Raw genomic sequence first — 15,391 nt, forward strand, 5'->3', positions numbered from 1 at the left:
CCCGGTGGGACAGTGAATTCCTGGGCATAATTTAATGGCAATCTAGTCCATCATTTACTTAAATCAATTTTTTCTGGAATCCCTAAGTGGGACTGGTGCAAACACTATGACATGAAGCAATCTATATCAAGCATTGGTGGTTCAGTGGTAGAATTCTCGCCTGCCACGCGGGAGACCTGGGTCCGATTCCCAGCCAATGCAATGACTTCTTATACTTTGTTATACATCAGCCAAACCTTTTCTGGAATCGCGAAGTGGGACTGGTGCAAATGATATGACATGAAGCCATCTATATCGAGCATTGGTGGTTCAGTGGTAGAATCCTTGCCTGCCATGCGGGAGACCTGGGCCCGATTCCCGGCCAATGCAATGACTTCTTATACTTTGTTATACATCAGCCAAACCTTTTCTGGAATCGCGAAGTGGGACTGGTGCAAACGATATGACATGAAGCAATCTATATCAAGCATTGGTGGTTCAGTGGTAGAATTCTCGCCTGCCACGCGGGAGACCCGGGTCCGATTCCTGGCCAATGCACTGACTTCTTATACTTTGTCATACATCAGCCAAACCTGTGCTGACACGTACCTCATCTTGGCATTGCAGGGAAAGTCAGCGGATCCCAAACTCAAAGAGGATTAGTCCCGGTGGGACAGTGAATTCCTGGGCATAATTTAATGGCAATCTAGTCTATCTTTTACTGAAATCAAATTTTTTCTGGTATCCCAAAGTGAGACTGGTGCAAACGATATGACATGAAGCTATCTATATCAAGCATTGGTGGTTCAGTGGTAGAATTCTCGCCTGCCACGCGGGAGACCCGGGTCCGATTCCTGGCCAATGCAATGACTTCTTATACTTTGTTATACATCAGCCAAACCTTTTCTGGAATCGCGAAGTGGGACTGGTGCAAACGATTTGACATGAACTGATCTATATCGAGCATTGGTGGTTCAGTGGTAGAATTCTCACCTGCCATGCGGGAGACCTGGGTCTGATTCCCGGCCAATGCAATTACTTCTTATACTTTGTCATACATCAGCCAAACCTGTGCTGACAGGTACCTCATCTTGGCATTGCAGGGAAAGTCAGGGGATCCCAAAACTCAAAGAGGATTAGTCCCGGTGGGACAGTGAATTCCTAAATTCAGTCCAGTGAATTTACTAAATCAATTTTTTTCTGGAATTCCGAAGTGGGACTGGTGCAAACTGTAATTGAAATTGTAATTTGTACATATGATGACACTGGATTCAAAATCTAATCATCAGTGCACTGATGATGACACGTATTTTCAGATGGATACTGCCACTCTCTCTAGCAGATTATTAGATGTTTTCCTAATTCTAAAAGGTACCACTGATGAAATGAAAAAACATTTTCCTGAGTTCACACAGCTCTTGCTCACATTGGTCCCTACAAATTCAAGCCTTGTCTTTATTGAATGTAGTTCTTAAAATCGTTTTTGTCTACATTGCCTTCCTCAGCTCATGTTTGATTAATTTGAAACTTTGGCTTCTGCCTCCCATGGGTACAGATCCTGTAGTGTATTCAGGGTTGAGCAGAAACCAGCAATTAATCTGTCACTTTCAAAACAACTCCTTTGAGTATCAAAAGGGCCAGTGGGCTACCACAACACACCCACAATCCACACACACAAACCCCTGTGCACTTCTGTGAGGTAACCTTCTACAACCCCAGCATTTAGTAATGTGTGTTATTGTTCCAGAAAGAGACACGGGCTCCCCTGGTTCCCTTGCCTGAATGGCCTCCTTTGGGGCATAGCAGGCTGCAGCTCTCCTCCCTGTAGGTTGTATGATTAATGCTTTACCACCATAAATGTAGGTCACCAATGACAGCATTATTATAACCTGATGTGAATATATTGTTATTATGTATTTCAGGGAAATGAGTTGTCTGTCTGGGAATATTGAGTATGTGGGTAGTAGACCAATCATCGAATTGTCAGGTTACCACAATGGCACTTTAAGTAATGGGAAATAATGTCATATTTTACAAGAAGGGGGGAAAAAAAACAAAAGGGGGTAGGCTCCTCGTCTGTAAGCCATTCGTCTCACAATTCATTTGGTGTCACATTTTTTTTAATCTTCAGCGGTGCCAGTTCAGTCCTGAGCTTTGAATTTAAAAATGCTAAATTAATGCACTAAATACAGTATCAATCATCACAAAAATGTATTTTTAATCTCTGCCTCTCACTGTCAAGGTAGGTATTTCTTAACAGAAATAAATTAATTGGTCATCCATTCATAACCTAACATTTGTTGGTATCTATTTGGCCTGAAAATTTTCAAATCTTTATGTATCTGTCATCTCGTGAGTATTTTAAGATGTATACAAAAATACTGAGCAGCTGCTTTGAATGTAATTCAGCAACTGTTGTGTTACATTGTGGGTCATACTTTTGTGATACTAAAAATACAAAAAATGCAGAAAAGCATGTTTTATATCAAGGTTAAAATAACAGAATGTTGCTGTAGATATACAGAATGACATAAAACTGATTACCGTGAATCCAGATATTTCTTTTCATTTCCACAGTATTTTCTGACAGCTCGGTTTACAAGACAAAAAAAACAAAACCTACAAAAGTAAGGCTAGCCTTATTTCCCAAGTTCAATTGTATTTTAAGTATTAACAGTAAAAACAAGATTATGTTTTTAGTTTGATTTTTGCTAGTATGTCTGGTGCAATAAAACAAATTACATTAAAAGCAGCCAAGAAAATAATAGTTTTCTCATTGGGTCAGTCTAAGGATGCACACAATAAAGTAATCATGGTGCACTTGGGGTGAGGGGTGAAATCTTCAGACAACAAAATGTAACCTTCAGGCACTTACGTATAGTAGCTGGATCAATATGGATTTCACAATAATCATACTGCACATACTGTATGTTCAGTTTTGCAGACTGAGAGGCCTCAGGGATGCTCACCAAACTAATAACTGAAGTCTTCTGTTATATATTGGGTTAGGTAACCAATGTACATACCAGTTTCCATAACATGTCAACCTGGTCATTAAAGTGAAAAAAGCAGGCGTATAAAAAAAAAAGCAGGCATACAGAACTGTACACCGTGGAAATGGTTTTCAATCATGTCCCATTGAGATTCAAGAGTCTGCTAGTTTCCGTTCCAGCCAACACTGCAGCAGCTGATTTCACTGATTACACTTTGAAACTGAGTCACAGAGCAGGAGGGATTTCAGTGTGTTCATTTTGCAGCATTTTTAAAATATATTTCAAGTGAGGTCTTTTTTTAACTGTAGAAGGTCTGTGACATTTAGAATAAATGTAGGAAATACAATGTTCAATGTCTTTGTTGTGTCTCAGTTTGCAGCTGTGACAATAAAGAGAAGTTATGTATGTATGTGATTGCACTGTTCCGCAAATAACAACAGAAAATGACGACAAACTCACCTAAAAGCAAACCAGATAATAGATAAACCAGGCAGGTTTGGTAATTAAATTGGTTTGGGAAACATGGCTAGCATTGTTAAAGAAAAAAGGCTGAAACAAACGGAGAAGACAGGACACAAACCATGATCTCAGATGCTTTGTACTTCCACCCAGTCATCCCAACCTCCACTGCCTCTCATTTCAGTGTGCTGTTTAATATATCACACTACTTCCTGCTTAAACTTCTTGCTGTTTGAACATAATATCAGTGTTCATCTCTCCTCTTGATACTGTATAAAACAATGGATCAAATTTTATAAAATGACCATGTTTTCTCATAATCTAGAAAGGTTAACTATAACCATCAGATAAAAACTCCAAAATATTGGCCTCTGAAATGTAATGAAATAGAAGTATAAAGTACATTAAAAACAGAAACACTCAAGTAAATGATGCTTTTGAACGTACTTTGTACTAAATGCGTGGGGAGTATTTTACTGTTCTCTACTCGGCTATTTTCTCAGATGTTCACATGAATCTCATTTGTTTTTGTTTTATTTGACTTTGTTGTTTTCATTCACATGGTGAGGTTTTTTTCTCTTGGCATTAGTGATTAGTGGCTCTTTGTTCTCACTCATTTTTCATGTTAAACTCATGCTGTTCACTTTCCTGTCAAATAGGTCACAGGTCTTGTTCTGAATGACTAGCTACCTTGCAGTCTCCACTCACACATTTTATCCACTTTTCAGCAGTATACCTCTACATCAACCCTTGTTTTGTACAGTAACCCTCGTATCAAGGTTCAGTATGGATATCTTCAGTATCTCACACAGCAGTGAAATATTAAACAACTTCACTCTTCATCTCAGAATTCTTCTGCTGCTTTGCAAATCATCTTGATGTTTTCCTTTCCTTGTTAACACAAGGTCAAAATCACATTTGGATAATCTCAAATCCGTCATCCTCCTCATTGTTATGATAAACAGTCAACATAAAATATGCTGAGTGCTGCACTGAATAGCACAAGGGTGCCATTTCAGGATGACAGCACTATTGTGGATGTGGAATAAAGCCATAAAAGGTAATAATTGAGTGGTTCCTTCTTTTCTCGAAGCCAAGATCTGGGCTCAAACTGCCACATAACAAAACACTATAAATCAAACTGTCAATCTGTAGAACAAAGATGAATTTGATTGCACAGCAAGGATCACTGACTCTGAGTGTGTGACAGGACGAGAGCAAGTGTGGGGAAAGATGGATATGTGTATGTGTGTGTTAGAATGGGAGGGGGTCATGTGATATGTTTTAGTCTGTAAATGTGTGTGTGTGTGTGTGTGTGTGTGTGTGTGTGTGTGTGTGTGTGTGTGTGTGTGTGTGTGTGTGTGAAGGTGGGTTGTTTCTTTATGTTTTTTGTGTGTTCGGATGGGGTTGAGATCAGGGCTCTGTGCAGAACACTCAAGTTCATCCAGAGCAAATTTTGAAAACCATTTCTTTATGGACCTCGCTTTGGCCACAGGGGTACTCTTCTATTTAAACAGCAAAGCACTTCGTTGGAAGCCAAAGCGTGTAATAGCCCTAATACACCATATCAGTCTCATGTTTTTCTTCATGTAGGCTTGAAAAGAATGCGTTCTCATTGGGTGGTGAAGTTAGCTGTAATACATATGCAATGTCTGTGAAGGCCTTCAAAATAAATCTTGCTGAGAATCATTTCAGGTCACAGTTTGGGGAGGTTTGGGTGCCAAAACAAGGAAAATGATCATGGATTGCCTTAAAATAACTGCTTCCTGAAAACAAATTCATACTAACTATTGGTTTCACATGGGAAATGAACCCAGATCTCCCATGTCAAAGTCCTGTGACACTGTGCTATTTGTACTGTGTTTGTCCTTTCTTTCTGTCATTATCTCCCCCTGCTGGTGCTGCACCTTCATGGTTGCGTGTACTTTTCAAGCAAGGAAGAACGCGACATTGACAAGCTGTCCTTTAGCGGATTCATGGGTCTATTAAACTGGTATGAGACTGGGCTGTGGTACCATTAAGATTTCCCTTAATTTAAATGAAGGGCTTTATAACAATCTCAGACTCAGATCAAAAGTAAACACCAGGATGTGGACGCGGTGTCCATGTCAGCTGCTGTTTCCAAGGTCAAGAATCAACTTAGGTACTTTAACTCAGGTAATGACACCTATATATCCAAGAACAACTCGACTGCAGCTTCTGACATATTGAAAAACAGTATAGAATTGTTAGTTGTTATGTTAATTACAGTTCACTGCCTCATATGGAAAGAAAAGAAAAATAGAACAGAGAGGAAAAACCGAAAGAAGAATGGGACTGTCTTCTTCAATAAATGCACCAACAGTAATCGCTTCCTCTTTGCATACATGCATACACGCACAGACAAAGAAAATGCACCATTCCTCAGTCCCTTCTTCAGAAAGTCTTCAGACATCAGTAAAATTTGTTACTTCCGTCTGTCATTTTACAACATTTGTCACAGTGCTCAGGCAAAATGGTATTTTTTGCTAATGCAAAGACAAACAGACGCAGCAAATCTGTTTTGTTTTTCATTCCTTTTCCCCCTCCTTTTCAAACATTACTGTAATGAATTGGCATGAATGACAAGAAGGAAGTGTAGTGAGAAGCCTTTTCCTTGTCTCCATTAGCAGGTCCTGTGTTTCCAGAGAGGCATCAAAGAAAGAGGAGCAGGAGAACGCAGGGGGGGAGGCAGGCTGTAAGCTTCAAGCTGCACACAGAGATAAAGACCAGACATATCTGTGTGTGTGTGTGTGTGTGTGTGTGTGTGTGTGTGTGTGTGTGTGTGTGTGTGTGTGTGTGTGTGTGTGTGTGTGTGTGAGGGATTAGGCTGACTTTGACTGGCTCTGCTCCATTGTGACAGAAGCTCCTAAGAAGCTGCACACTGCCACATGATGGACAGGGCTTGGAATTGCACAGATAACGTCTCTCTCTCTCTCTCTCTCTCACTCACTCTCTCTCTCTCTCTCTCTCTCTCTCTCTCTCTCTCTCTCTCTCTCTCTCTCTCTCTCTGTAGTGTCTGCATGATGTCTCTTAGCCCTGGGACTCCCAAGCTTTGTGTGACTGGAAAAACATGCAGGCACTGAAGGTCATTGGCTCTTGTGAAATTATATACATTTCATTCTGTTTTTGTGTAGGTGCTTAAGAAAGAAAGTGTGTAACAGTGAGTGGGTAAGACAGAGAGCATGCATTTCATGAGAGAAACTCTTATGTAGCATTAGCATTGTCTTATGTAGCAATGTGTTTAAGTCTACTGCAAAGATGCTGTAGACTTAATGGGGATCTCAACTGACAAAGACAGCTCTTGGGTTGTACTACTGCATAAAAATGAAACATGTGACTCCAGTCTGATATAGTGCTTCGAATGATGTCACTTGAGTCAGCAAAATATGTGTTTGTGGAGGAAGAAAGAAGTGAGGTTACCAGACCTGTGTAACCCACTCCTCATCTCTGCTTGAGACTCACGGTTTAAGGCTACATTAGCTGCTACTCACATAACACTGAGCTGAATCTCCTGAACTGAATTATCAGCAGGCACGGTGCATTGTGGGTAATGTAGTTGACAGGATTTAACAAGGAAGAAAAATGCTTGGAATAAAAACAACAATATTTCTCATTCTTCTTCATCCTTTTCTCAAACTGTCCATTGTGAGTCCAACAATGTTATATAGTGCAAAGCTAAATCTGTGGAGTTGTCTTTTAAAATGTGTGTGGACTTAAAGATGTGTGAAAGATGAAAAAGACAACAACTAGAAGTATACAGACAGAAAAGACTGAAAGGCACAAATTAAGGAAAGATGGAGGGAGAATAGTGAGAGTTTGAGGTGGAAAACAAATCAAAGAAAAGCTGATGATGCTTTAGATGTCCTAAAGTAAAACCAGCCTAAATAAAGCCCTTTTTTCTTCTTCTCTTCTTATTCTTTCAGCACAACTGTATTAGACATCACTGTACAACCCACTTTAGGAGTTTCCTTCTGTACTTTAGTTAGAGTGACATAAGCTTGTTTCACCGGTCGGAGTTTTTAATGTTTGACTAAAAACCCTCTGCTAAGTCCTGCCACGCCTGACCCTCCCCATTACCTTCATCACTTAATGAAATCAGCAGTGACACAGGCTGTAATCATTCTGCAGTGTCACCGTGCAGCTGCCAGTAGGAACTGGTGCTTTATTCCACTTAAAAGCACTTATTTGTAATAAAAGAGGAGGTTTTCTAAATGCAACAGGTTTAAGAGGCTACCATTCAACAAATGTCTTGTTCTTTTGAAGGATAATCAAAAGTACTGCCGCTGCATGCCAGTTCTCGTAGGGCATATGTGAAATGTCTGTATTTGTAATTTTCCCTTTCTGCCAAATACACTTTTAGCTGTTCTACAGTCAGTTTATTCAGATTTAATATGAGGAGATGCTGCAGGAGATATTCGCCTTAACTTTGCAAACAAAGACACCGTGACTTAAATAAACCACCCCTCAGTGATCTAGAACATTCAGTGTCTCAATCCTCAACCTGAAGCCTTATTCGGGCAGATCAAATCTCCCTCTTCATGGCAAACCTCACTGCCTGCCTTATTTGTAATGTATCGTACACCCACTGTTGCGTCTTTTGCCAGAGATATAAGGAAACAAAACGTGCCTGGAAGGAAAAAATGTTAATACTGAATGATGATTTTGATTTGATGTAAATGTTGATCCCACATCTTAAAAAACGGTATATTTCTTGTTTCGTGTGCTCTGACATCAGTTTGAAAAATCAAAATCATTAAATAATCATTTGTAATATTGTGCGGGTTTTCATGCAGTAGCAGCTATGATGGCGGCTGAAAATCATTAACTCCACTATCTCCCAGTGTCATTTCGCTGTATCACAGTGTCACCATGCTTCCCCTCCAGAGGCTCATCATATATGGCTTTATCAGGGTGTTTGACATGCGGCGTACAACTGAGCTCAGAACGGCAGACTCTTCGCTTGAAAACACATTTCAGCCTGCCAGCAACTGCGTGACAGTGAACAAGACTTGGCGGCAGGCGAGAGCCATCAACACCACCAAATCAAGAAGTCTCTCTGCTTTGATGTGGACATGCACAGAAAACACATTTAAGTTACTGAAGACTTGATAGGCAAACTATTCTGTTATAGCTTGTTGCTATTGATCAAATGTTATGTTTTATCTTGGGATTTCAAAACATAAAGCAATCATGCCAATCTCTCTGTATGATGTGTTTGTACCTGCGCTTTGTGTGTATTCTTTGAATGTGTGTGTCTGTGGAAGCCTGTGTGCGAACTAAAGCCCAGAAACTGTTCAAAGGGGCCTGCATGATCAGCAGACTCCGTCATATGCATGTGTTGTATAGGTGCATGCGTGTCTGTGTGGAATGCATGGCTGTGTGTACCAATAAGTATGCATGTTTGACACGTGTGTGCGTGTGTGTGTTTGATTGTATGTGTGAGGACGAGGCTTCTGTCTGTGTCCAGTGCAGTGCAATATTCTTCATTAGAAACAGATGAGTGGGTCTGTCTATTCAAGGACTGCCCCTGGGTTCAAGTCAATCCACCACTCAGGCACCCACACACAGACACACATGCAGTGCATGCACACGCGTGCACACACACAGACACAGTCATACACACATTCACACTGTGCACAGTGTCTGTCTTAGACAACAAGAACTGAGTCAGATGCTCAGTAGAAATTAGCATTTTGGAGTTGTGTCTCAGCCAGCATAGATTCATCTCTGTATATGAATAAGACAGAATGTGGAAAGGTCATCAGTGTTTCAGTGAACTCCTTCTGCATTGTTTGCTGATCATATTTAGGGTGTAATTTAAACATCCTCATCACATTTGGTCTTTTAGCTAACCTTAATGATGAATCATCATTACGGGTTAAAAAAAAAAAAAAAAAAGGTAAACACAATCTGTACTCTTTTGCAATTACCTCATTCATTTACAATTCAGAATATCACATATATAGAATATATGTATCACTTATTTGGGAGCTCATGTGATAAAATACCTCAAGTCCCCAGTCAGCTAGTTCTCATTCAGACCAGGTTTTTTCTAAGGTATAAACTGGAGGAAAATAAATTGAATTTCAGGATGGATAGACTTGCATGATGAGCCCCTGCTATCTTTCACATGGATTTGACTGAATATTGCCTACCTCCACATTGCCGGCTGTTTGCTGGAATTATCCAATATGCTAACACCTCACTATTTCTGCTTACTCAGGTTGGATTAAGCTTTTGGTTTGTTTGCCTTTTTTTCCAACATTGAGAAATTTTCCAACTGCAAAAATTAATTTCCAGCTCATCAGTGCTCAGCGCAATATCTTACACCAGGATAAGAGGAAATGAGACTGCATGTGTCTGCAATTCTTCAAAAATACATATGATTATTTGAATTATTAAGTAATTTAAAAAAATCACATTGCTGCAGCATGTATGAAGAACAAACTGTGAAAGATAACATGTACCTCATTCCTGTGACAGACAGGGAAATGACACAATCAGTAGACATTCAGCTGTCGTTTACAATAGGATTCTTCCACAGAAAGACAAGAGGTGAATTTGCCTCCACTTCATTGTTAAATTAGCACCACTGAAGAGAAAAAGACAGACAGACAGAGAAAAAGAGACGGTATGGAGTATGGAGAGAGCAGATTACATAAGTCCTTCACCTCACATGCCTGACTATGTGACTGCAAAATGCCCAAGAGACTGAGGGATGGAGGAAGGCAGCAAGAGGAGAGGAGGTGGGGGAAGCGGAGTAAATTGGAGAAAATTAAGTGGAAGAGGGGAGAGAAGAGGGATTTGAGAGAAAGACGGGGGGAGCGAGTGGGAGAGTGAGCGAGAGAGAGAGGGGGAGGCTGATGAGAGGTTTATAAAAAGGAAAGTGAAAATGATGTGGAGGGCGTATGAAGTGGGCCTCTGTCATCCTAGTTAATGCCAGTCGGCTTGGCTCAACGACGGCAAAAAGACTGCCACTGAAGAGGGCTCTGATATGCAGCCTGACAAAAGCTCTTATCAGATGCAGCACGGCTGGAAAAATGCTGACACGCCGACAAAATGTTGAAATCAAGTCAATTGATGACCTTATTCAAATTGTCTGGCTGACGCAACATGTCAAAGAAGATGTTTTGTAATCATTTTTTACTCATTTTGGAAATTGCTGCACTCATCCGGCACATTTTAATAAGAAAAGAAACAATTTAAATGATGTGATGAAACACAGTTTCTGATTAAGAAAAAAAAACAAAAAACGAAGTGGTTTCATGCCGAAGATAAATGTGTCATCAAAATAACATGACTAAGTGCTGAAATTACATGTTAACGCTGTTCTCTGTTTGAAGAGATTTGGTTCATGCGGCAAAGCAGACACTGTTACAAATCCAAATCACTGGAGCTGGTGAGGATTAAGTGTTTTGCTCAAGGACACTTCAGAAGGACAGATGCTTTTTTTAAATTCCTCTGCTTGAAAGGGGAGCTCACTACTGACTAATCCATTCTAATGGTGGAATGTAACTCAGTACATTTACTCAAATACTGTACTCAAATACAAGTTTGAGGTACCTGTATTTTACTTGAGCACCTCCATTTCACTTAATACTCCACAGTTCAGAGGCAAATATTGTACCTTTAACTCCACTATAATTATTTGTCAGCTACAATTACAAGTTACTTTACTAAGTTCTACAGTATGAAGAGGTCATAAAAAAGAATGATACATTATTATAGATTTGACTACCTAAACAAATATCAAATTAGAGCTGATTAATCTGCAACATCTTTTGATAACTGGCTAATTATTGTCAAACATTCTCTGATTTTAGCTTCTCAAATGTAAGAATTTCAGGCTTTTCCTCATCTAAAATCACAGTACATTGAAGATTTTTCTTAGGTTTTGCATTGCTGTTTGGAAAATTAGCTCCCTCTGAACTGATCACAGCAGAAAAAAGCTGCTTGCAGCTTACACATAGTTGCATGAGTAATAACAATCTCTGGATATAATTACAGCCAAAGGGGCCACTTTTCTCCATTGAGTACATTTTCTCAATAATACTTTCACTTCAGTACCATTTTCAATGCAGGACTCCTGATATGAACACCTCCTCCATCACTGTGGCACTCTGCTGTGTCAGTATTACAGGATCTGGTGACACACTGGTTGAAACAATCAGTTTGACCCATTTTGTAATTTTTATTAAATCAGGAGTCTCAGAAAATGTGCAAAGAACATCCTAAACGATGTGACATAATTGGACAGGTAGGAACAGCTGCAGTGAAAGAAGTAAGGAAGTGTCGAAATTGGCACGAGAAAAGAGGGAAGAGAGAGAGCTGGAGGGAGGAACATGTAGGAGGAGGAGTAAAGGACGGGGAAAAGATGGAAAAGGGGAAGGAGGAGGAATGGGAGGATGGAAGAAATGAGCATCCACTCCACTTCCTGCAGTGTATATATTATAAAATAAGGAGCAAACCACACTGTGTCAATGTAATGATCAGCAGCCTGGGGTCTGCTTCAGTACTAGCTGGCTTTAAGGTTCAGCTTTCTTTTCACCACAAAGAGTTGACAATTGATGGGTTTGTTTACAGAAGCTGATCAGACTGTTACAAAGTCAACTCCGAGTGCAAACAGGAGAGTAAATCCCACATGTGAAGGGAGATTAGCCGAAGATCTTCTCTTATTATTTTCAGAGACTCTGATCTGCAGGCGGCCACGATTAATACTGGAGATTATCTGCTTGGTCTTGAGTTCACAGAAGATTTACTGAAGGTTATGATGATGCCAAGTAATAAAAGGAGCTTTGATTTGTTTTATGAAAAGATAAATGTCCAGCATATTGCCACATCCAGTGCAAAATGATGTTGCCATACCTCTTTTAAGGAATATTTCAGCAGGTACAGGCTTGACCAGCAGATGTCACTGTTGGCCCACAAAACTCAGACATGGTTGCACGGTGGCAAAGACTCACAAGAGAGAAATGAAACATTGCTCTTTGTCAAATTAATTTTGTCAGTTAATGTTGAACATCAAAGAGGGACATACGTATTCAGTTTTGGCAAATCATTTATAGAAATCTGTAGCGTAAATAATACAAGTCAGGTCTGTGAGTAATGACGTCCATTAGAAGCATCTTAATTTGAAAGATACAATCACCCCACTCAACAATGCGCACTAACTGGCCTGTTTCTTTCCCTACACTCAGTAATTATGGGCTGTTATGGGCTCCCATCGTACAGATTGACCTTAATGAAATTAGGAAGACCTCTGCACTCATTCATGCACACAGATTTGAATACACACATTCTCATTACAAATAGGTGCATACACACAACACGCAACTCGCACGCAGAAGAAATCAGATTACTCAGACACAGCTGTACGGCAGAAATAGAAAACCTGGTCACCACTGCAGATTCACATCACAGTGTGGCAGTTTAAATCTTCGTTTATGTACAGTTTAGATGATGGTGACGACATTTTACACCGACTGCGTATGAATTATAGAATACAGATATTGATTAACCCATAAAAAAGCCTCTGGTGGCTCATTTATGCCACAGCTACCCTGTTGTGCCTCTCCTCTTATGAACTAAGACATTTTTATCTTCATCCACAGGAGGCAAACCTACCCTAACTAGGCAATGAGGCTGTTGGTAAACAATGGCTGGCTTCCTGTTTTCATGAATACGTTCACGCAGCTTTTTTGCCACAGAGCAGCTCGGCTACCTTCACGGTGTTTGTTGAAAGAGGGATTTTCTGAAAGGAGGTCCAGGAATTCAATATCTGCAGATTTTGTGGTCACTCCTCTTGTCATCGACTGTCGCTTTTTCAGATTTTTCTGATTTAGGTTACCATGTCTTCCTGGTCTTTTCCTCAGTCCACACGCACACACACAAATACACCCAAGCTCCTGTCCCTTTCTTTGAACCTTCCTTCCTCTTCTCATTTCAACCTTCTTTTCTCCCTCTCACCCTCCCTCCCTCCCTTCCTTCCTTCCTTTCTTTTCATCACCTCTTCACCCACAGCTTTTCCTGTAGGGATGGCAGGGAACACAGATTTGATGATTGTGTTTCTGCATCCAGTGCTTCATGTAGCAAGACTGATAAGAACATCAAGAATTCATTGTTAGGACTCTGCTGCTTCAGATGGAGCAGATGTAACACAAAATACCTGTTGAAACTGCTCCACTGTCTTCACCAGACATCTTTCGGCTGTGATTTTCTCATACAACAGTTTCCACTTTACGTAGTCAATGCAGCAGTGTACATCTGCTGTTTAATGGCAACAGTGACCCACAGCCTCTTTCAACAGTTCAAGTATGCAGCTGTCTGACGGCAAACTCACAGCTGCCACTGTTGTGACATGTTTTTGCAGCACAGCCCATGTGTAGAAAAGGCGTCAGGCCGAATGACTCCGACTTCTTCTCAGGCTGAAGTTGGCCAGAGTGATGGTAGGGGTTTGTTATGGTCACCAATCTCCAGAAGAGGACATTTGTCTCAACCTAACAGGTGCATCAAAACATCCAGGAGAGTGAGGATGGAGACGTGCCCAAACAGTCCCTGAGGAGAGGTCTGCCCTGCCTAAAATAAGCGAAAACACCTGCACACTGATCACCATCACTGTAAGTGGGCCAGTGCTAGCCAGCTAATTTTCAAACTGTTGTCCCTTGGCCTGATGTAAAATTATCCATTCAAATGGTGAAATGATAAAATACGCAGCGTGTAAAAATATAACAGCAGGCAAAAACATGAAGCAGCTGAGCAGGATAAAAAGCTGAGAGGAGCAAGGCAAGCGACATGCAAATTAGGACGTGTACAATGCAAGCAGTTAATACACAGGTTTTGTACAAAAGGACCCAAAAGCTAAACTCAGACAAGGGAGGTCAAAGTTGAATAAAAAGTCAATGGTTTCAAGAGATGACCGAAAGTGAACGGGCTGGAAGAGTGTCCAAATCCAGCAAACTCATGAAGCGCAGACAGACAAAGGTTGGACTGAAGCTGGCGAGAGTCTGGCACCTGAGTACAGACATTATATACTGTGGCAGCAGGTGAGCTCAGGAAAACAGGAGGCGGACCCAAACCTGTGAGCCACGCCCTGCAGTGAAACATACACATAAACAGCAGACAGGGGAGAGGTTGACAGGAGACAGAAGGAGAGGGACAAATAAAGACACAATAGGGAAAGAAGGGGGAAACTGCAGATCCCCACACTGACAGTGTTCATCGGCTAATGGAAGTTTAATTTTCACTGCAGCTACTTGTACATAACAGGACATTAATGTTATCAGAACATTTGTGTTCTCCTGAAGTTCTTATTTCTACCGCATTATCAGACAAAGTGGAGTAAATCAAGTCATCGGTTATCTCAAGATGATGGACAAATTAAGTCTGATCTCAAACTAATAGGTTAAGACTGAATTACGACAAAGCACAGCTGCTCTCAGCTTCCTGGCTGAGAGACATTACGAGTGGCATAAAATCCAGTAAACACACTCACATTCCCAAAAGGGGAAACTCTATTGACTTTAGTGTCTCTGACCTTTCTTTTAATGCCACCATGAGGCAAAAGTTTGTATTTTCCAATGTCTGTATTTCTTGACCTGTTGCTTGCATACAGATGAAAAAATGTAATCAAAGTTCAGCTGGAGGAAACGTTACCCTCTCTGACATCAGGCTGACCTTTGAATTGTTAAAGACACCTCATCATAAATATACATTCAGATATTTCCTGCATGTATAATACTTGCATCAAAAAGAAAAAGCTTGGGTTTTCTGACCTCGTGAACTTTCCCTCGCAGTTGCCTCACACACATCAGAGCTCCCTTTGGCCAAGTAGCAATTTCATAACGGCACAAAACCCAAAGGAGTCCAAGATGGACCCCAGACTAATTCTCAGAATCAGCACATTAGCAGGGTCATTATGAGCCTCATCGCCTCGCCACTGT

At 40.7% G+C, this 15,391-nt stretch overlaps 2 non-coding genes across 2 annotated transcripts; both read left to right on the forward strand.

The window, feature by feature from the left end:
• Positions 1-130: 130 nt before the first annotated feature.
• trnag-gcc (transfer RNA glycine (anticodon GCC)) lies at positions 131-201 on the forward strand. The gene has a single exon. It is a non-coding gene; the product is annotated as a tRNA-Gly (tRNA).
• Positions 202-774: 573 nt separating this feature from the next.
• trnag-gcc (transfer RNA glycine (anticodon GCC)) lies at positions 775-845 on the forward strand. Its single transcript has one exon. It is a non-coding gene; the product is annotated as a tRNA-Gly (tRNA).
• Positions 846-15,391: the final 14,546 nt, after the last annotated feature.

Source organism: Chaetodon trifascialis, chromosome 3, assembly GCF_039877785.1.
Source record: "Chaetodon trifascialis isolate fChaTrf1 chromosome 3, fChaTrf1.hap1, whole genome shotgun sequence".
NCBI classification, from domain to species: Eukaryota; Metazoa; Chordata; class Actinopteri; order Chaetodontiformes; family Chaetodontidae; genus Chaetodon; species Chaetodon trifascialis.